Source organism: Mirounga leonina, unplaced genomic scaffold (genome assembly GCF_011800145.1).
Source record: "Mirounga leonina isolate KUSES-001 unplaced genomic scaffold, KU_Mleo_1.0 Mir_101609, whole genome shotgun sequence".
NCBI classification, from domain to species: domain Eukaryota; kingdom Metazoa; phylum Chordata; class Mammalia; order Carnivora; family Phocidae; genus Mirounga; species Mirounga leonina.
Window position 1 is genome coordinate 307784 of NW_023270164.1, and position 16250 is coordinate 324033.

Consider the following 16250-nt stretch of genomic DNA (forward strand, 5'->3'; position numbering starts at 1 on the left):
ATTTGTTCCATTTCTTTGAAAAAAGTGGATGGTATTTTGATGGGGATTGCATTGAATGTGTAGATTGCTCTAGGTAGCATTGACATCTTCACCATATTTGTTCTTCCAATCCATGAGCATGGAACGTTTTTCCATTTCTTTGTGTCTTCCTCAATTTCTTTCATGAGTATTTTATAGTTTTCTGAGTACAGATCCTTTATCTCTTTGGTTAGATTTATTCCTAGGTATCTTATGGTTTTGGGTGCAATTGTAAATGGGATCGACTCCTTAATTTCTCTTTCTTCTGTCTTGTTGTTGGTGTATAGGAATGCCACTGATTTCTGTGCATTGATTTTATATCCTGCCACTTTACTGAATTCCTGTATGAGTTCTAGCAGTTTTGGGGTGGAGTCTTTTGGGTTTTCCACATAAAGTATCATATCATCTGCAAAGAGTGAGAGTTTGACTTCTTCTTTGCCGATTTGGATGCCTTTGATTTCTTTTTGTTGTCTGATTGCTGTGGCTAGGACTTCCAATACTATGTTGAATAGCAGTGGTGAGAGTGGACATCCCTGCCGCGTTCCTGACCTTAGGGGGAAAGCTCTCAGGTTTTCCCCATTGAGAATAATATTTGCTGTAGGTTTTTCATAGATGGCTTTTATGATATTGAGGTATGTACCCTCTATCCCTATGCTCTGAAGAGTTTTGATCAAGAAAGGATGCTGTACTTTGTCAAAAGCTTTTTCTGCATCTATTGAGAGGATCATATGATTCTTGTTCTTTCTTTTGTTAATGTACTGTATCACATTGATTGATTTGCGGATGTTGAACCAACCTTGCAGCCCAGGGATAAATCCCACTTGGTTATGGTGACTAATCCTTTTAATGTACTGTTGGATCCTATTGGCTAGTATTTTGGTGAGAATTTTTGCATCCATGTTCATCAAGGATATTGGTCTGTAATTCTCCTTTTTGATGGGGTCTTTGTCTGGTTTTGGGATCAAGGTAATGCTGGCCTCATAAAATGAGTTTGGAAGTTTTCCTTCCATTTCTATTTTTTGGAACATTTTCAGAAGAATAGGTATTAATTCTTCTTTAAATGTTTGGTAGAATTCCCCTGGGAAGCCATCTGGCCCTGGGCTTTTGTTTTTTGGGAGATTTTTGATGACTGCTTCAATTTCCTTAGTGGTTATAGGTCTGTTCAGGTTTTCTATTTCATCCTGGTTCAGTTTTGGTAGTTGATACATCTCTAGGAATGCATCCATCTCTTCCAGGTTATCTAATTTGCTGGCATAGAGTTGCTCATAATATGTTCTTATAATTGTTTGTATTTCTTTGGTGTTGGTTGTGATCTCTCCTCTTTCATTCGTGATTTTGTTGATTTGGGTCATTTCTCTTTTCTTTTTGATAAGTCTGGCCAGGGGTTTATCAATCTTGTTAATTCTTTCAAAGAACCAGCTCCTAGTTTCGTTGATCTGTTCTACTGTTCTTTTAGTTTCTATTTCATTGATTTCTGCTCTGATCTTTATTATTTCTCTTCTCCTGCTGGGTTTAGGCTTTACTTGCTGTTCTTTCTCCAGCTCCTTTAGGTGTAGGGTTAGGGTGTGTACTTGAGACCTTTCTTGTTTCTTGAGAAAGGCTTGTATTGCTATATACTTTCCTCTTAGGACTGCCTTTGCTGCATCCCAAAGATTTTGAACAGTTGTGTTTTCATTTTCATTGGTTACCATGTATTTTTTTAATTCTTCTTTAATTTCCTGGTTGACCCATTAATTCTTCAGTAGGATGCTCTTTAGCCTCCATGTATTTGAGTTCTTTCCAACTTTCCTCTTGTGATTGAGTTCTAGTTTCAAAGCATTGTGGTCTGAAAATAGGCAGGGAATGATCCCAATCTTTTGGTACCGGTTGAGACCTGATTTATGACCTTGGATGTGATCTATTCTGGAGAATGTTCCATGGGCACTAGAGAAGAATGTGTATTCCGTTGCTTTGGGGTGGAATGTTCTGAATAGGTCTGTGAAGTCCATTTGGTCCAGTGTGTCATTTAAAGTCTTTATTTCCTTGTTGATCTTTTGCTTAGACGATCTGTCCATTTCAGTGAGGGGGATGTTAAAGTCCCCCACTATTATTGTATTGTTGTCGATGTGTTTCTTTGCTTTTGTTATTAATTGCCTTATATAATTGGCTGCTCCCATGTTAGGGGCATAGATATTTACAATTGTTAGATCTTCTTGTTGGATAGATCCTTTAAGTAGGATATAATGCCCTTCCTCATCTCTTATTACAGTCTTTGGCTTAAAATCTAATTTGTCTGATATAAGGATTGCCACCCCAGCTTTCTTTTGGTGTCCATTAGCATGGTAAATGGTTTTCCACCCCCTCACTTTCAATCTGGGGGTGTCTTTGGGTCTAAAATGAGTCTCTTGCAGACAGCATATCGATGGATCTTGTTTTTTAATCCAGTCTGTTAGCTTGTGTCTTTTGATTGGGGCATTTAGCCCATTTACATTCAAGGTAACTATTGAAAGATAGGAATTTAGTGCCATTGTATTGCCTGTAAGGTGACTGTTACCGTATATTGTCTGTGTTCCTTTCTGGTCTATGTTGCTTTTAGGGTCTCTCTTTGCTTAGAGGACCCCTTTCAAGATTTCCTGTAGGGCTGGTTTTGTGTTTGCAAATTCCTTTAGTTTTTGTTTGTCCTGGAAGCTTTTTATCTCTCCTTCAATTTTCAATGACAGCCTAGCTGGATAGAGTATTCTTGGCTGCATATTTTTCTCATTTAGTGCTCTGAATATATCCTGCCAGTCCTTTCTGGCCTGCCAGGTCTCTGTGGATAGGTCTGTTGCCAATCTAATGTTTCTACCCTTGTAGGTTACATATCTCTTCTCCCGAGCTGCTTTCAGGATTTTCTCTTTGTCTATGAGACTCGTAAGTTTTACTATTAGATGTCGGGGAGTTGACCTGTTTTTATTGATTTTGAGAGGGGTTCTCTGTGCTTCCTGGATTTTCATGCCTGTTTCTTTCCCCAAATTAGGGAAGTTCTCTGCTATAATTTGCTCCATTATACCTTCTGTCCCTTTCTCTCTTTCTTCTTCTTCTGGGATCCCAATTATTCTAATGTTGTTTCGTCTTATGGTATCACTTATCTCTCGAATTATGCCCTCATGATCCAGTAGTTGTTTATCTCTCTTTTTCTCAGCTTCTTTATTTTCCATCATTTCATCTTCTATATTCCTGATTCTCTCTTCTGCCTCATTTATTCTAGCAGTTAGCGCCCCCATTTTTGATTGCACCTCATCTTAATACTCTTTCATGCAAAGTCTCAGAAATGAAAAATAATTTTCTTTTTTATCAACGTATATATTCCTAGAGCCAAATTCTCCAAAGGGTTTGTTATCCCTTATGTGACACTGTAATACAACTGATTATTGTAATATTTGTATAATGTACCATCAACTTCAGGGGCATGGCTGGCTTAAAGCAGAGGCTTACATGGTCATATATATCATCAAAGGAAGTTTTAACAGAAAATTTTCTGCAATGTAGTGTATTTTCCTAGCCTAAGCAAATGCTTACTTAAAAACAACTTTAATATGAACATAACCTGGTTAGCACTGTTTGATAATTATACAATGCTTGTTTTCACAAAGGGTTTTACAAATAGAAAAAAAAATTTTTTTTAAATAGAACGGATAGGTTACAATAATTTTTCTTTTTTGCAGTTTGATTCAAAAAGTTGTGTACTGTGTGCTTGGGCAAAAAAATAAATAGTAAAAGGATAAATAAGAAATCAGAGGTTTCCCATTTTATAAAATATTAAACAACAGGAATGGTTATTTCATTATCTTTCAGTTCTTCTATGTGAAGTCAATTTCTTCCTCATGATGCAAATGTCTGTTGAAGAAATTATGCTAAATAGTTTTCTTAAAGGCATAGTTTTTATTATACACAATAAAGGTTCCTTATTTACTCTAATGATAGACTGACAAGAGGACAATATCCTTAACCTCTGCTTAAATGATGAGATCAGGAGAACATGGCATGAGTGTTACCAGCCATTCAATCAAATTCCATTTGGTTTGTGGCTTTATATCTTTCCAGAGTGGAATTTATCTCCGTTCCTCCCACATAAATGACAAAGCTCTAGCTGCTCTAACAGTCAAGATGGAAGAGCAAGGTACAAGTGGCTCCAGAAAATGAAAGTATATTTTAATGTCTTCCTTTTTTTTTTTTTATTAGAGGCCCAGGTGCATATGTTCTTACCATACCTTAGTTTGCATGCTAGTTGGAGTCCAGGGTTTCAAGGTGATTGTTTCATTGTCCATGATATTGCTACATGTCAGTGTGAAAATAATACACATAATGAGATTTTGACTTGGATCCCACACTTAAGATAACTCAAGTTATCTGGAATTTTCTTAGTTATAAAATGTAGATAATAATACTTTTGGGTTTGTCTATGTTGTAAACCTCAAGAAGGAAAATGAAGATTATGAATGGGCTTTGAGAACTTTAAGAGGCTATACTAACATAATTATATATCAAGCTCTCCTCATTTTCCTCTCCTAAAAACTGCAGATTTGAGGTCAGGTTATTTTTTGAAGTCTCACTGGTGCTTAAAACCCAAAAAGATCCAACACTGCTTCTGTTTATTTCTGTATGACAACTAATACCAATGCAGGTAATTATGGCATTGGAAAAACCCACATAATTTCTCCAAACAAAGTTTATTTTGCTGAAAGTAGCCATCACCAGTAAGCAATAGGAAGCTTTACTAGTGACTCTTATTTTGCAAATATACCTTTTCATTTTAATCAAATAAGATTGAGTGGGATTTAGTTGAAGACTATCACACAGGATAAATACCATTAAAGCTACTTTTTCTTGGCTTCTCTGTGCTTTTTTAGTACTCTTCTTCCTTTCCCTCTCCCTCCTATCTTCCATAGATATATGCTGAGTATTGTTCTGTGATGCTTCTGGTATTAAGCATTTATGTAAAGTGCTCCCTTAATTGTCACCCAAATCTGAGTTTGATGATATTGTTTCCATTTTATAGATGAGGAGACATGTTCTATGAAATGCAAGGTCACATAACCAAAATGTGGAAAAGTAGATTTTATGGACCTGAACAACAAATGTGTAAGGGTGAATGCTGCCGCATGAAGCCCAAGGCTTGAAGGGAGAGCCACAGAAACCAGATAATTTTAGGCCAGAGAGCATAATAATGTCTTCTTTGATGTCTGAATAAGTAAGTACAGGAATTTCCCAGATTTTGAAGGCATTAGTGACTCACTTCTCTAGGATACTAGAGTGAGTTCTTTAGTAAAAGGTAATTAGAAAAGGAGAGTCCTTGTCTAAAAACATAAGGTATTTTAAAAAAGCAATCATAAAATTGGCCTTAAAGGGGAGAGCACTGAAATGGGATCACAGTGGCCTGAGTGAAGTCCTATCAATAGGGAAGGCCAATAGAGGTATGAAAGGATGTATTGACTGGACCTGGAATGCAGGAGCATGTTTGTGTGGCTGTATGTATGTGGGAGGTGTGTTTATGTGTATAAGTAAGTTTAGATGAACCTGGAGAATTAACAAGCAAGTTAATTTGACTAGAGTTATATTTTAGAAAAATAAATGTAAGGAGAAGAGAGACTACTTTGGAAACCATTGCAGAAGATACAGTGCTGACATGGACCTAAGGTTATGGTGAGGAATTCTAGGCCTTCACTTACAAAAATACATAGAAAAGATCTACTTCTTCAGGCATGAGATGGTCACAGACAACCTTTATTTAAAATAGGAAATTTGCACATAAACAGATATTTATCCAATCCTATTAGGATGAAATATATACATATGCTTCCATTTACAGATGAATTCCTTCCTTAATGGAAACAGAAGTGTCCTCTAGATCTGCACTACAAATCATTCAAGCTACAAATTTTCCTGTCCCAGACAGTTTTAGCTGTTATTTTGTAAATGTAAAGAAGTTGCTTGATTTCTTATTTTAAATTGCTATTCAAGAAATGCAAAGATTAATTTCACTTGAATAGATATGTGAGGATTTTTGATATTGCTCTGTAGCTTTGCTCACACAGATCTACTGTGTACACTAGATTTGTCAGGGACTTGAAGATCTCTGCTATTTTGCACCTGTGTTATATGATATGGAAATATTCCTTGGTGGTGAATTTTTATGCACATTGTGAAACTTAAAAAACATTGAATAGGGAGATATGATACAATGGCTTAACTCAAGTTTTACCTGTAATTTAGGTAAGTAGTTTTCAAACTGGTTTTGGGGGCTTGATGGAATCTTAAAAGGGGAGATAATAATTTCATTGTTAAAGAAACCAAACATTATTTTGATTATAGATTTAAATTTTGGGGAGCGCCTGGGTGGCTCAAGAGTTAAGCGTCTGCCTTCAGCTCAGGTCATGATCCCAGGGTCCTGGGATCGAGCCCCGTGTTGGGCTCCCTGCTCAGCGGGGAGCCTGTTTCTCCCTCTCTGCAGCTCCCCCTGCTTGTGCTTTCTCTCTCTCAAAAAAATAAATAAAATCTTAAATATATATATTAAAAAAAAGATTTCAATTTTTAGTTAACAAAATACTTGTCATAATTATTTTGTTACAGTTAATATAAGTGGAGCTATACAAGTCTCCTTTTAGTACAATTATTTTAAGATTCTTCTCATATTACAGATGATATAACTAGATCATTTCTGTTTTTAAGAGTAATTCTGCTTTTAATTATGTCTTTTTTTTACAAATAATCAATATAACAATATAATATTCACAATGCTACAAAAATGTGAAGAGTATATGTGAATATTGATTTCATAGTTAATAAAATATAAAATATTGATGAACTAAGCAGAAAGTCACTGAGGAATGTTTATAAGCATTAGGTGTTAAACTGATGAATGTTGTGGAATTACAGTTGTAAAAACATGGTGGGACACTCATCATGAATTCTGATTGACATTAAAATGAAAGAGAGAAATTGCAAAATAAGTAGAAAAAGAGAAATGTTTAACTATCTTCCTGTGCATCTTCTACATTTTAGTTGATTTTTATTACTTGGTATATAGGAGTCTTAGAATCATTTCCTTCCACCCCTTCCTTGTGAACAACTTCTCAAGGAAGCCCGGCATCCTGTAGCCCTTGCTTAGAATGAAATCTTTAAAGGCAATTGTTCCATAAAGACCTTCAAGAATATTCTGTTGAGGAATAATATCCTGTTCCAAAACTCCCCTCTTGAGCTTTAAGTAAGATCTTGGGGTCAATTAAAGGTTCACTATTTATTAGCTTTTTCCACAACTTGGGATTCAGGTACCATGCTCCATACCTCATCTTTCATCCAGTTGGGTTTATAAGGTTTCTGTGGTGTCTGGGGTTTCCTCTCCCAGTTTTGTTCCTGTAAGGATAATTTTATTTCCTCCATTTTATTTAGCCCCATTCTGTACTTCAGCTCTGAAAGAACCTGGTTTACTTTCTTCATGCAGACCATGTCATCAGTTGGTTTGCACTCATAGCCAACATCAAACTATTTCATGATGAACTTCTTGTCAGTGCCCAAGTCTCCAAAAGTGGCAACCCATTTGCAGAATTTACGAATTCCTCTGGGTATTTTTCTATGAAGAGGAGGATTTTTGAGCAAAGCCTTTGTGCTTGACCTCTTTTCCTCATGAGGCAATTTATCTGGATGTGATACAGGAGTCTTCTTGGGAAGTTCCAGGTTGACTTTGGCAGGATGTTTCTCACAAAGCTTTATAGGGGGGACTTCATTCTTTTTTCACTATTCTGACAATAAGCCCATGTGTCCTCCAGCTTCCTGTCAGGATTGAGCACTTCCAGCACCCCCTTTTTTTTTTTAATTTTACTTTTATTTATTCGACAGAGAGAGACACAGAGAGAGAGGGAACACAAGTAGGGGGAATGGGAGAGGGAGAAGCAAACTTCCCGCCAAGCAGGGAGCCTGATGAGGGGCTCGATCCCAGGATCCCGGGACCAAGACCTGAGCCGAAGGCAGCCAGTCAACCAACTGAGCCACCCAGGCGCCCCACTTCTAGCACCTTTATAAGAGGTCTGCAGGTAGATAGATTGTTCTCCAGACTTGGGTAGAGAGCCAAGGGATGCTCAGTCATGTGGGCTTCAATGTCCTCTATGAATGCCCTCTGTGCTAGCTGGGCTGGTGAGAGTGTGGAAAATAGGTCTGCTCTTGGTCAGTTTTTTCTGACTTTGTGGGGGCAGGTTGGGGGTCTCTGTGAGCATTCATGGGGAGAATGTGCTCCTTAGGGCTGTGAATGATCAGATCTTCACAAAGTGGTACCTCCTCCTGGAGTCGTCAAGCCCCTTTCACAAATATTCACCGTCAGTTGTCCAGAACTTCAGAAGCTTGTTACTGTGCTTTGTGAAACACTTGGAAAGTAACCTATCTTGTACGAGGGCTTGCAGTTTATGTCCAGGGTGTTTATTTAACATTTTAAGAAACCACCAGCTTTCTCAAAGTGGTTGTACTACTTAATATTCCTTCTAGTAGTGTATAAGAATTGCACTGCCTCCACATACTCCCCAACACTTGGCATGGTTAGTCATGTTAAATTTGGTTATTCTGATAGGTGTGTAGTGATATCTCATAGTTTTAAATTTGCATTTCCGTAATAAGTACTGTTGTTACACATCTGTTCATGTGCTTATTTGCCATTTATATCTCTCTGTGGTGAAGTGTCTGTCCAAATTTTTTGCACATTTTAAAATTGCTTGATATCTTGTTGAATTTTGAGAGTTCTTTGTGTATTCTGGATGTAAGTCCTTTATCAGATAAACGATTTGAATTTTTTTTTCTCTCCATTTATGGCTCATTTTTTCATCGTCTCAACATTGTCTTTCAAAGATCACAAGTTTTAAAATTTGATGAAGTCCAGTTTATCAATTTTTTCTTTTGTGCCTTGTAATTTTTGTGTTGCATCTAAGAAATGCTTGCCTTTCCAAAGGTCACAAAAGTTTTTTTCATTTAGATCTGTCATTTTTTAAATTAAATTTTTAGTAAACAAGGCAATATTTGGATCAAAGTTTTTATTTTAATTTTTTTTGCCCATGAATATCCAGTAATTCCAGAACTGGTTTTTGAAAGCACGAGTTTTTTCCCCACTGAATTATTTTTGTAAAATGGTAGAAAACCAGTTGTCATATTTCTGGCCATACATATCTCAACACTCTTTTCTGATCCATTGATATTTTCTGTCTTTATACCACGTCCATGCTGTGTTGATTACTTTAGCTTTCTATTAAGTCTTGAAATTGGGCTACATTAGTCCTCCAACTCCATTCTTTTTTTACAGAGGTGTTGTTGTTGCTTTTTTTTTTTTTTTTTTTTTTTTGCTCTGTAGGGCCTTTAAATTTAAAAAATTTAAAAGACCCCAGAAATTGACCTGAAGACAGAACAAACTCCACAGCTAAAGGGAGAAGATGGACCAATGCCAAGAAGGTAGGAAGTGCAGACACTGGAGTAGGGGAGAAAGGGATCATGAGGACTGTGGAAGGGAGGGAGCCAGGGTCATGGAGAAGGGTGAGACAGAAAGAAGCACATGGGGGAACATATAAGGAGAATGTTTCCCCACAGCCAGTAGCTTGGAAAACGAGAGGGGCTGAATTTCATTAGTTCTTATAACCAGTGGTGCTTAAAGCCTGGCGTTTTAAAGGTCGGCAGGTTTGGCTGGGATAGAGCTCTGAGGGCACTGCACTGCTCCTGGAGACAAGGTGGGCAAACCACGCAGAGGCAGGCAGCATGGATACGGTGATCTGAAAAATGTCTTGGGCTCATAGTGGGGAGATTATTCGCTCTTCTCATAGAGCGTCTGTGACTGGCGTCATTCATGGAGATGCCTCTCTTTGAACAAAGGAGCTGGCTGGCACCATTTCCCTCCCCTTGCCCCTCAGCACAAAGCCACCAGTGGGAAGCAGTGCACTGCGCACACTGGCTGCCTAACTTGCTGACACCAAGCACCACCCGCCTGCACTCTGTGGGGACTGCCTCTCTCAGACAAGCATGTATTGGTCTCAGCATGGTAGACCTCTCTCCGAGAAGACCATCACAACTCCCTGACCACACCATGTCTCCCAACCAGAGAGTTCTACAGGAACTCAGTTCTCATGCAAGTAGTATCAGGTCTCATTTCACAAGCACACCAAAGCACACTTAGTTAAAACTCACCATATTCGTGCTAAGGACCAAACACTGCCCACTGCAAGCAAGGAGAACCTCTGAAGATAACTAAAGGATAGAGCAGCCAAAACACAATGGCAGAATGTATGCGGCACACATGGGAGACATATGGGTGAAATGGTATATTTGTCTTTCTCTGACTTATTTCACTTAACATAATACCCTCTAGTTCCACCCACATTCTTGCAAATGTAAAGATTTCATTCTTTTTGATGTCTGAGTAATATTCCTTTGTGTACACACACACACACACACACACACGCACACACACATACCCCTTCTTCTTTATCCATTCACCAGTCAGTGGGACATTTGGGTTCTTTCCATAATTTGGCTATTGTTGATACTGCTGCTATAAACATTGGGGTGCGTGTGCCCCATAGAATCAGAATTTTTGTATTCTTTGGATAACCCAGTAGTGCAATTGCTGACTAGTAGGGTAGTTCTATTTTTAACTTTTTGAGGAACTTCCATACTGTTCTCCAGAGTGGCTGCACCAGTTTGCATTCCCATGAACAGTGCAAAAGGGTTCCCCTTTCTCTGCATCCTCGCCAACTTCTGTTGTTTCCTGACTTGTTAATTTTAGCCATTCTGATAGGTGTGAGGTGGTATCTCATTGTGGTTTTGATTTGTATTTCCCTGATGCCAAGTGATGTGGAGCATTTTTTCATGTGTCTGTTGGCCATTTGTATGTCTTCCTGGCAGAAATGTCTGTTCATGTCTTCTGCCCATTTCTTGATTGGATTATTTGTTTTTTAGGTGTTGAGTTTGATGAGTTCTTTATAAGTACTGGATACTAGCAAATATCTTCTCCCATTCGGTAGGTTGCCTTTTAGTTTTGTTGATTGTTTCCTTCACAGTGCAGAAGCATTTATCTTGATGAAGTCCCAGTAGTTCATTTTTGCTTTTGTTTCCCTTGTCACTGGAGACGTGTCCAGTACGAAGTTACTACAGCCAAGGTCAGAGAGGTTGCTGCCTGTGTTCTCCTCTAGGATTCTGATGGATTCTTGTCTCTCATTTAGGTCTTCCATTCATTTTGAATTTATTTTTGTTTATGGTATAAGAAAGTGGTCCAGTTTCATTCTTCTGCATGTTGCTGTCTAGTCTTCCCAACACCATTTGTTAAAGAGACTGTCTTTTTCCCACTGGATAGTCTTTCCTGCTATGTTGATGATTAGTTGACCAAATAGCTGTGGGTCCAATTCTGGGTTCTCTATTCTGTTCCATTGATCCATATGTCTGCTTTTGTGCCAGTACCATGCTGTCCTCATGATTACAGCTTTGCAATACAGCTTGAAGTCTGAGACTGTGATGCATCCTGCTTTGTTTTACTTTGGGTATTCATGGTCTTTTCTGGTTCCATTCAAATTTTAGGATTATTTGTTCCAGATCTGTGAAAAATGCTGGTATTATTTTGATCAGGATTGCTTTGGATGTGTAGATTGCTTTGGGTAGTATAGACATTTTAACAATATTTATTCTTCCAATCCATGAACATGGGATGTTCTTCCATTTCTTTGTGTCTTCTTCAATTTTTTTTGTAAGTGTTCTATAGTTTTCAGCATACAGATCTTTCACCTCTGGTTAGGTTTATTCCTAGGTATCTTATGGTTTTTGGTGCAATTATAAATGGGATCGATTCCTTGATTTCTCTTTCTGCTGCTTCATTATTGGTATATAGAAATGCAACAGATTTCTGTATGTTGATTTTATATCCTCCGACATTGCTGAGTTCATGTATCAGTTCTAGCAATTTTTTTGGTGGAGTCTTTCACGTATTCTACATAGAGTATTGTGTCCCCTTTGATTACTGAAAATTTAACTTCTTCCTTGCCAATTTGGATGCCTTTTATTTCATTTTGTTGTCTGATTGCTGAGGGTAAGACTTCTAGGATTATGTTAAACAACAGTGGTGAGAGTGGGCATTCCTGTCATGTTCCTGGCCTTAGAGGAAAAGTTCCAGTTTTTCCCCATTGAGGATATTAGCTGGGGGTCTTTTGTGTATGGTCTTTGTGATGTTGAGGTATGTTCCTTCTATCCCCAATTTGTTGAGGGTTTTTATCAAGAAAGGATGCTGTATTTTGTCAAATGCTCTTTCTGCATCTATTGAGATGATCATATGATTCTTATCCTTTCTTTTATTAATGTGGTGTATCACTTTGATTGATTTGCAGATATTCAACCACCCCTGCAGTCTAGCAATAAATCCTACTTGATTATGGTGAATAATCCTTTTGATGTACTGTTGGATTCAATTTGCTAGTATCTTGTTGAGAATTTTTGCATCTATGTTCATCAGGGATATTGACCTGTAGGTCTCCTTTTTAGTGAGGTCTTTGTCTGGTTTTGGAATCAAGGTAATGCTGGCCTCATAGAATGAGGCTGGAAGTTTTCCTTCCATTCCTGTTTTATTGAACAGCTTCAGAACAATAGATATTAATTCTTTAAATGTTTGGTAGAATTCCCCTGGGAAGCCATCTGGCCTTGGTCTCTTATTTGTTGGGAGTTTTTGATTACTGATTTAATTTCTTTGCTGGTTATGGGTCTGCTTAGGTTTTCTATTTCTTCCTGTTTCAGTTTTGGTAGTTTATATGTTTCTAGGAATTAACCCATTTCTTCCAGATTGCCCAATTTGTTGGCATATAATTGCTCATAATATTCTCTTATGATTGTATTTCTTTAGTGTTGGTTGTGATCTCTCCTCTTACATTTGTGATTTTATTTATTTGGGTTCTTTCTCTTTTCTTTTTGGTAAGTCTGGCTGTGGGTTTATCAGTTTCATTAATTCTTTCAAAGAACCAGCTCCTAGTTTTGTTGATCTATTGATTTTTTTTATTTCTATATCATTTTTTACTGCTCTAATCTTTATTACTTCCCTTCTTCTTCTGGTTTTAAGCTTTATTCGCTGTTATTTTTCCAGCCCCTTAGGTGTAAGTTTAGGTTATATATTTGAGACTTTTTTAATTTCTTGAGAAAGGCCTGTATTACTGTATACTTCCCTCTTATGACTGTCTTTGCTGCATCCCAAAGGTTTTGGACTCTTGTGTATTCATTTTCATTTGCTTCCATGTATTTTTTTAATTCTTTAATTTCTTGGTTAACGCATTCATTATTTAGTAGGATGTTCTTTAATATCCATGTATTTGTGATCTTTCCAAATTTTTTCTTGTGGTTGACTTCAAGTTTCATAGCATTGTGTCCTGAAAAGATGCATGGTAGGATCTCATCTTTTTTACTGGTTGAGGCCTGATTTGTGTCCCAGTATGTGATCTATTCTGGAGAATGTTCCATGTGCACTAGAAAAGTATGTGTATTTTGCTGCTTTAGGATGAAATACTCTGAATATAACTGTTTAGTCCATCTGGTCCAGTGTGTCATTCAAGGGCATTGTTTCCTTATTGATCTTCTGCTTAGATCATCTGTCCATTGCTGTGAGTGGGGTGTTAAAGTCCCCTGCTATTACTGCATTACTATCAATGACTTTCTCTTTTTTTTTAAGATTTTATTATTTTATTTGACAGAGAAAGTACACAAGTAGGGGGGGAGGCAGAGGGAGAGCAAGAAGTAGGCTCCCTGCTGAGCAGGGAGCCCAACACAGGGCTCAATCCCAGGACCTCGAGATCATGACCTGAGCTGAAGGCAGACAGTTAACGACTGAGCCACCCAGGCGCCCCAAATATTTTAATTAAAAAGTAAAAATCGGGGCACCTGGGTGGCTCAGTCATTAAGCGTCTGCCTTCGGCTCAGGTCATGATCCCACGATCCTGGGATCAAACCCCACATTGGGCTCCCTGCTCTGTGGGAAGCCTGTTTCTCCCTCTACCAGTCCCTCTGCTTGTGTTCCCTCTCTCGCTATGTCTCTGTCAAATAAATAAATAAAATCTTTAACAAAAAAAAAAATAAGTAAAAATCACTAAAATCTACTATATGTTGCATATTTGCAATCTTTCCTTCATTTTCTTAAGAAAAAGCAAATTCATCATTATAAACTATGAAAATTTTCATAACACAATACAGAATATCAATACCAGTATTTAGGGTATCTGTAGTCAATGGACTAAAATAACTTTACAAGATCTACTACTTCTTACACAGTTATTATTGAGCCTGCAGGAGAAAAAAATCTGTAATGGAAACAAATTCTAAGGTTCCTTTTTTTGCTGTTGTTAGACAAGACAGATATTCTTTTCTTTTTCTTTTTTTATTAACATATAATGTATTATTTGTTTCAGGGGTACAGGCAAGACAGAAATTCTTAAAATTAAGCAATTCAGGACAATAACGTAAGAAATGTCTAAAGCCTATATGAATGTCTGAAGCCTTTTTAAGTTAATTTTTTAAGTCTAGTTCCTGTTTTATAGTAATCTTTGGGATTTATTGATTCCAAAAGCTATTTATATGTTGGAAATGTATTACCTACTAATATTTCTACCAGAAAAAAATATAAATGATATTTCAGTGACTACACAGAAAAGAAAAAAAAAAAAAAGGTGAAAGGGAAGAGAAAAAGTATTATATTAGCCTTGCAAACTTAGAAAAATCTAAAGTGAGGGGTACCTGGATGGCTCAGTCAGTTAAGCATACAATTCTTGGTTTAGGCTCAGGTCATGATCTCAGTGTCCTGGGTTCCATGTAGGGCTCCACACTCAGGGGGAGTCCACTTTCTCTCTCTCTCTTCTGCAGCTCATGTACTCACTCTCTCTCTCTCTCTCCCCCTCTCTCTTTAAAATAAATAAATAAATCTTTTAAAAAAAACAAAAATCTAAAGTGAAAAAATTAACTTGAGTTTTTATGTAATTAGACTACTTTCTCAAAGTCAGCCTTTTATTTGATTTCTTTTTTTTTTTTAAGATTTTATTTATTTATTTGACAGAGAAAGACACAGCGAGAGAGGGAACACAAATGGGGAGTGGGAGAGGGAGAAGCAGACTCCCCGCCGAGCAGGGAGCCCGATGCGGGACTCGATCCAGGGACTCCAGGATCATGACCTGAGCCAAAGGCAGTCGCTTAACCAACTGAGCCACCCAGGTGCCCTCAAAGTCAGCCTTTTAAATAATTACTACCACATATCGACTGAAACCAATAAGTGAATTATTAGTGTCATTTTAAATATATCACCTAATATTTATAATATCTGGTACTATTAGTCCTATTTTTCTGATGAGTAAATCACTATACAAAAGTTCACACAGCTTGGAAAGGGTGGAGTCAGACTTTCAACTGAGGGCTATTTGACAAAATCACCTCCTAAGAAGGGAATAAAGAATGATTATTGCATTCATTCTGCATCTATGTATCTTAAATGAAGTAGCAGTACACTGAGAATATAGATCATGAATTATCTCAATTCCCAAGTCTGCTATTATATAATAAAGCTATTATTTATAACTTTTTTGCCAACTATCAGAATACTATTAAAACTAAAATTAATGTAAAAGGAGGATTTCAATTTACAGATATATAAGGTTACACAATGTGGAGGTATGGTTACATCTCAAATTTGGGTATTGACTTTTACTTTTTCAGTGTAACAGTTTATAAGAAAACAGAATGCTGTTTTAAAAGATTTTAGTTATAGTCTGTTTTCCAGAAGCTAATGTCTTGGGAATATGTCTCATTTAACTGTTCTTTAGCATAATGTATCCCCCATGGCTCATTTTCCTGGTTAATGATCAACATGAGCAATATGTCTTTTTAATGTGAATATGAAACTTGTGTTCTGCAAGATGATGATGGCAGAATATAGCAACAAGCTTTTCATTTATTTTTGATTGTCTTTTTTTTTTTTTTTTTTTTTTTAGCAAAGCCATCTTACCAATAGCTTACAAAATTTATTATTTAGAATGAGCACCTTATTTATTTACTCCTGGGTAAGAAAAGGAAAAAAAATTAATAAAGTTCATAAAATTCCATTATCTAATGAACTGTATTCAATAATGCACTATAATGCACCAAAGATTTACATATAAAGGAGCTTGCAAACATGTAACCATATGAGTTAAATCAATTAAAATAAATACATTTACAACCCCAAAATTGACTACACTGAA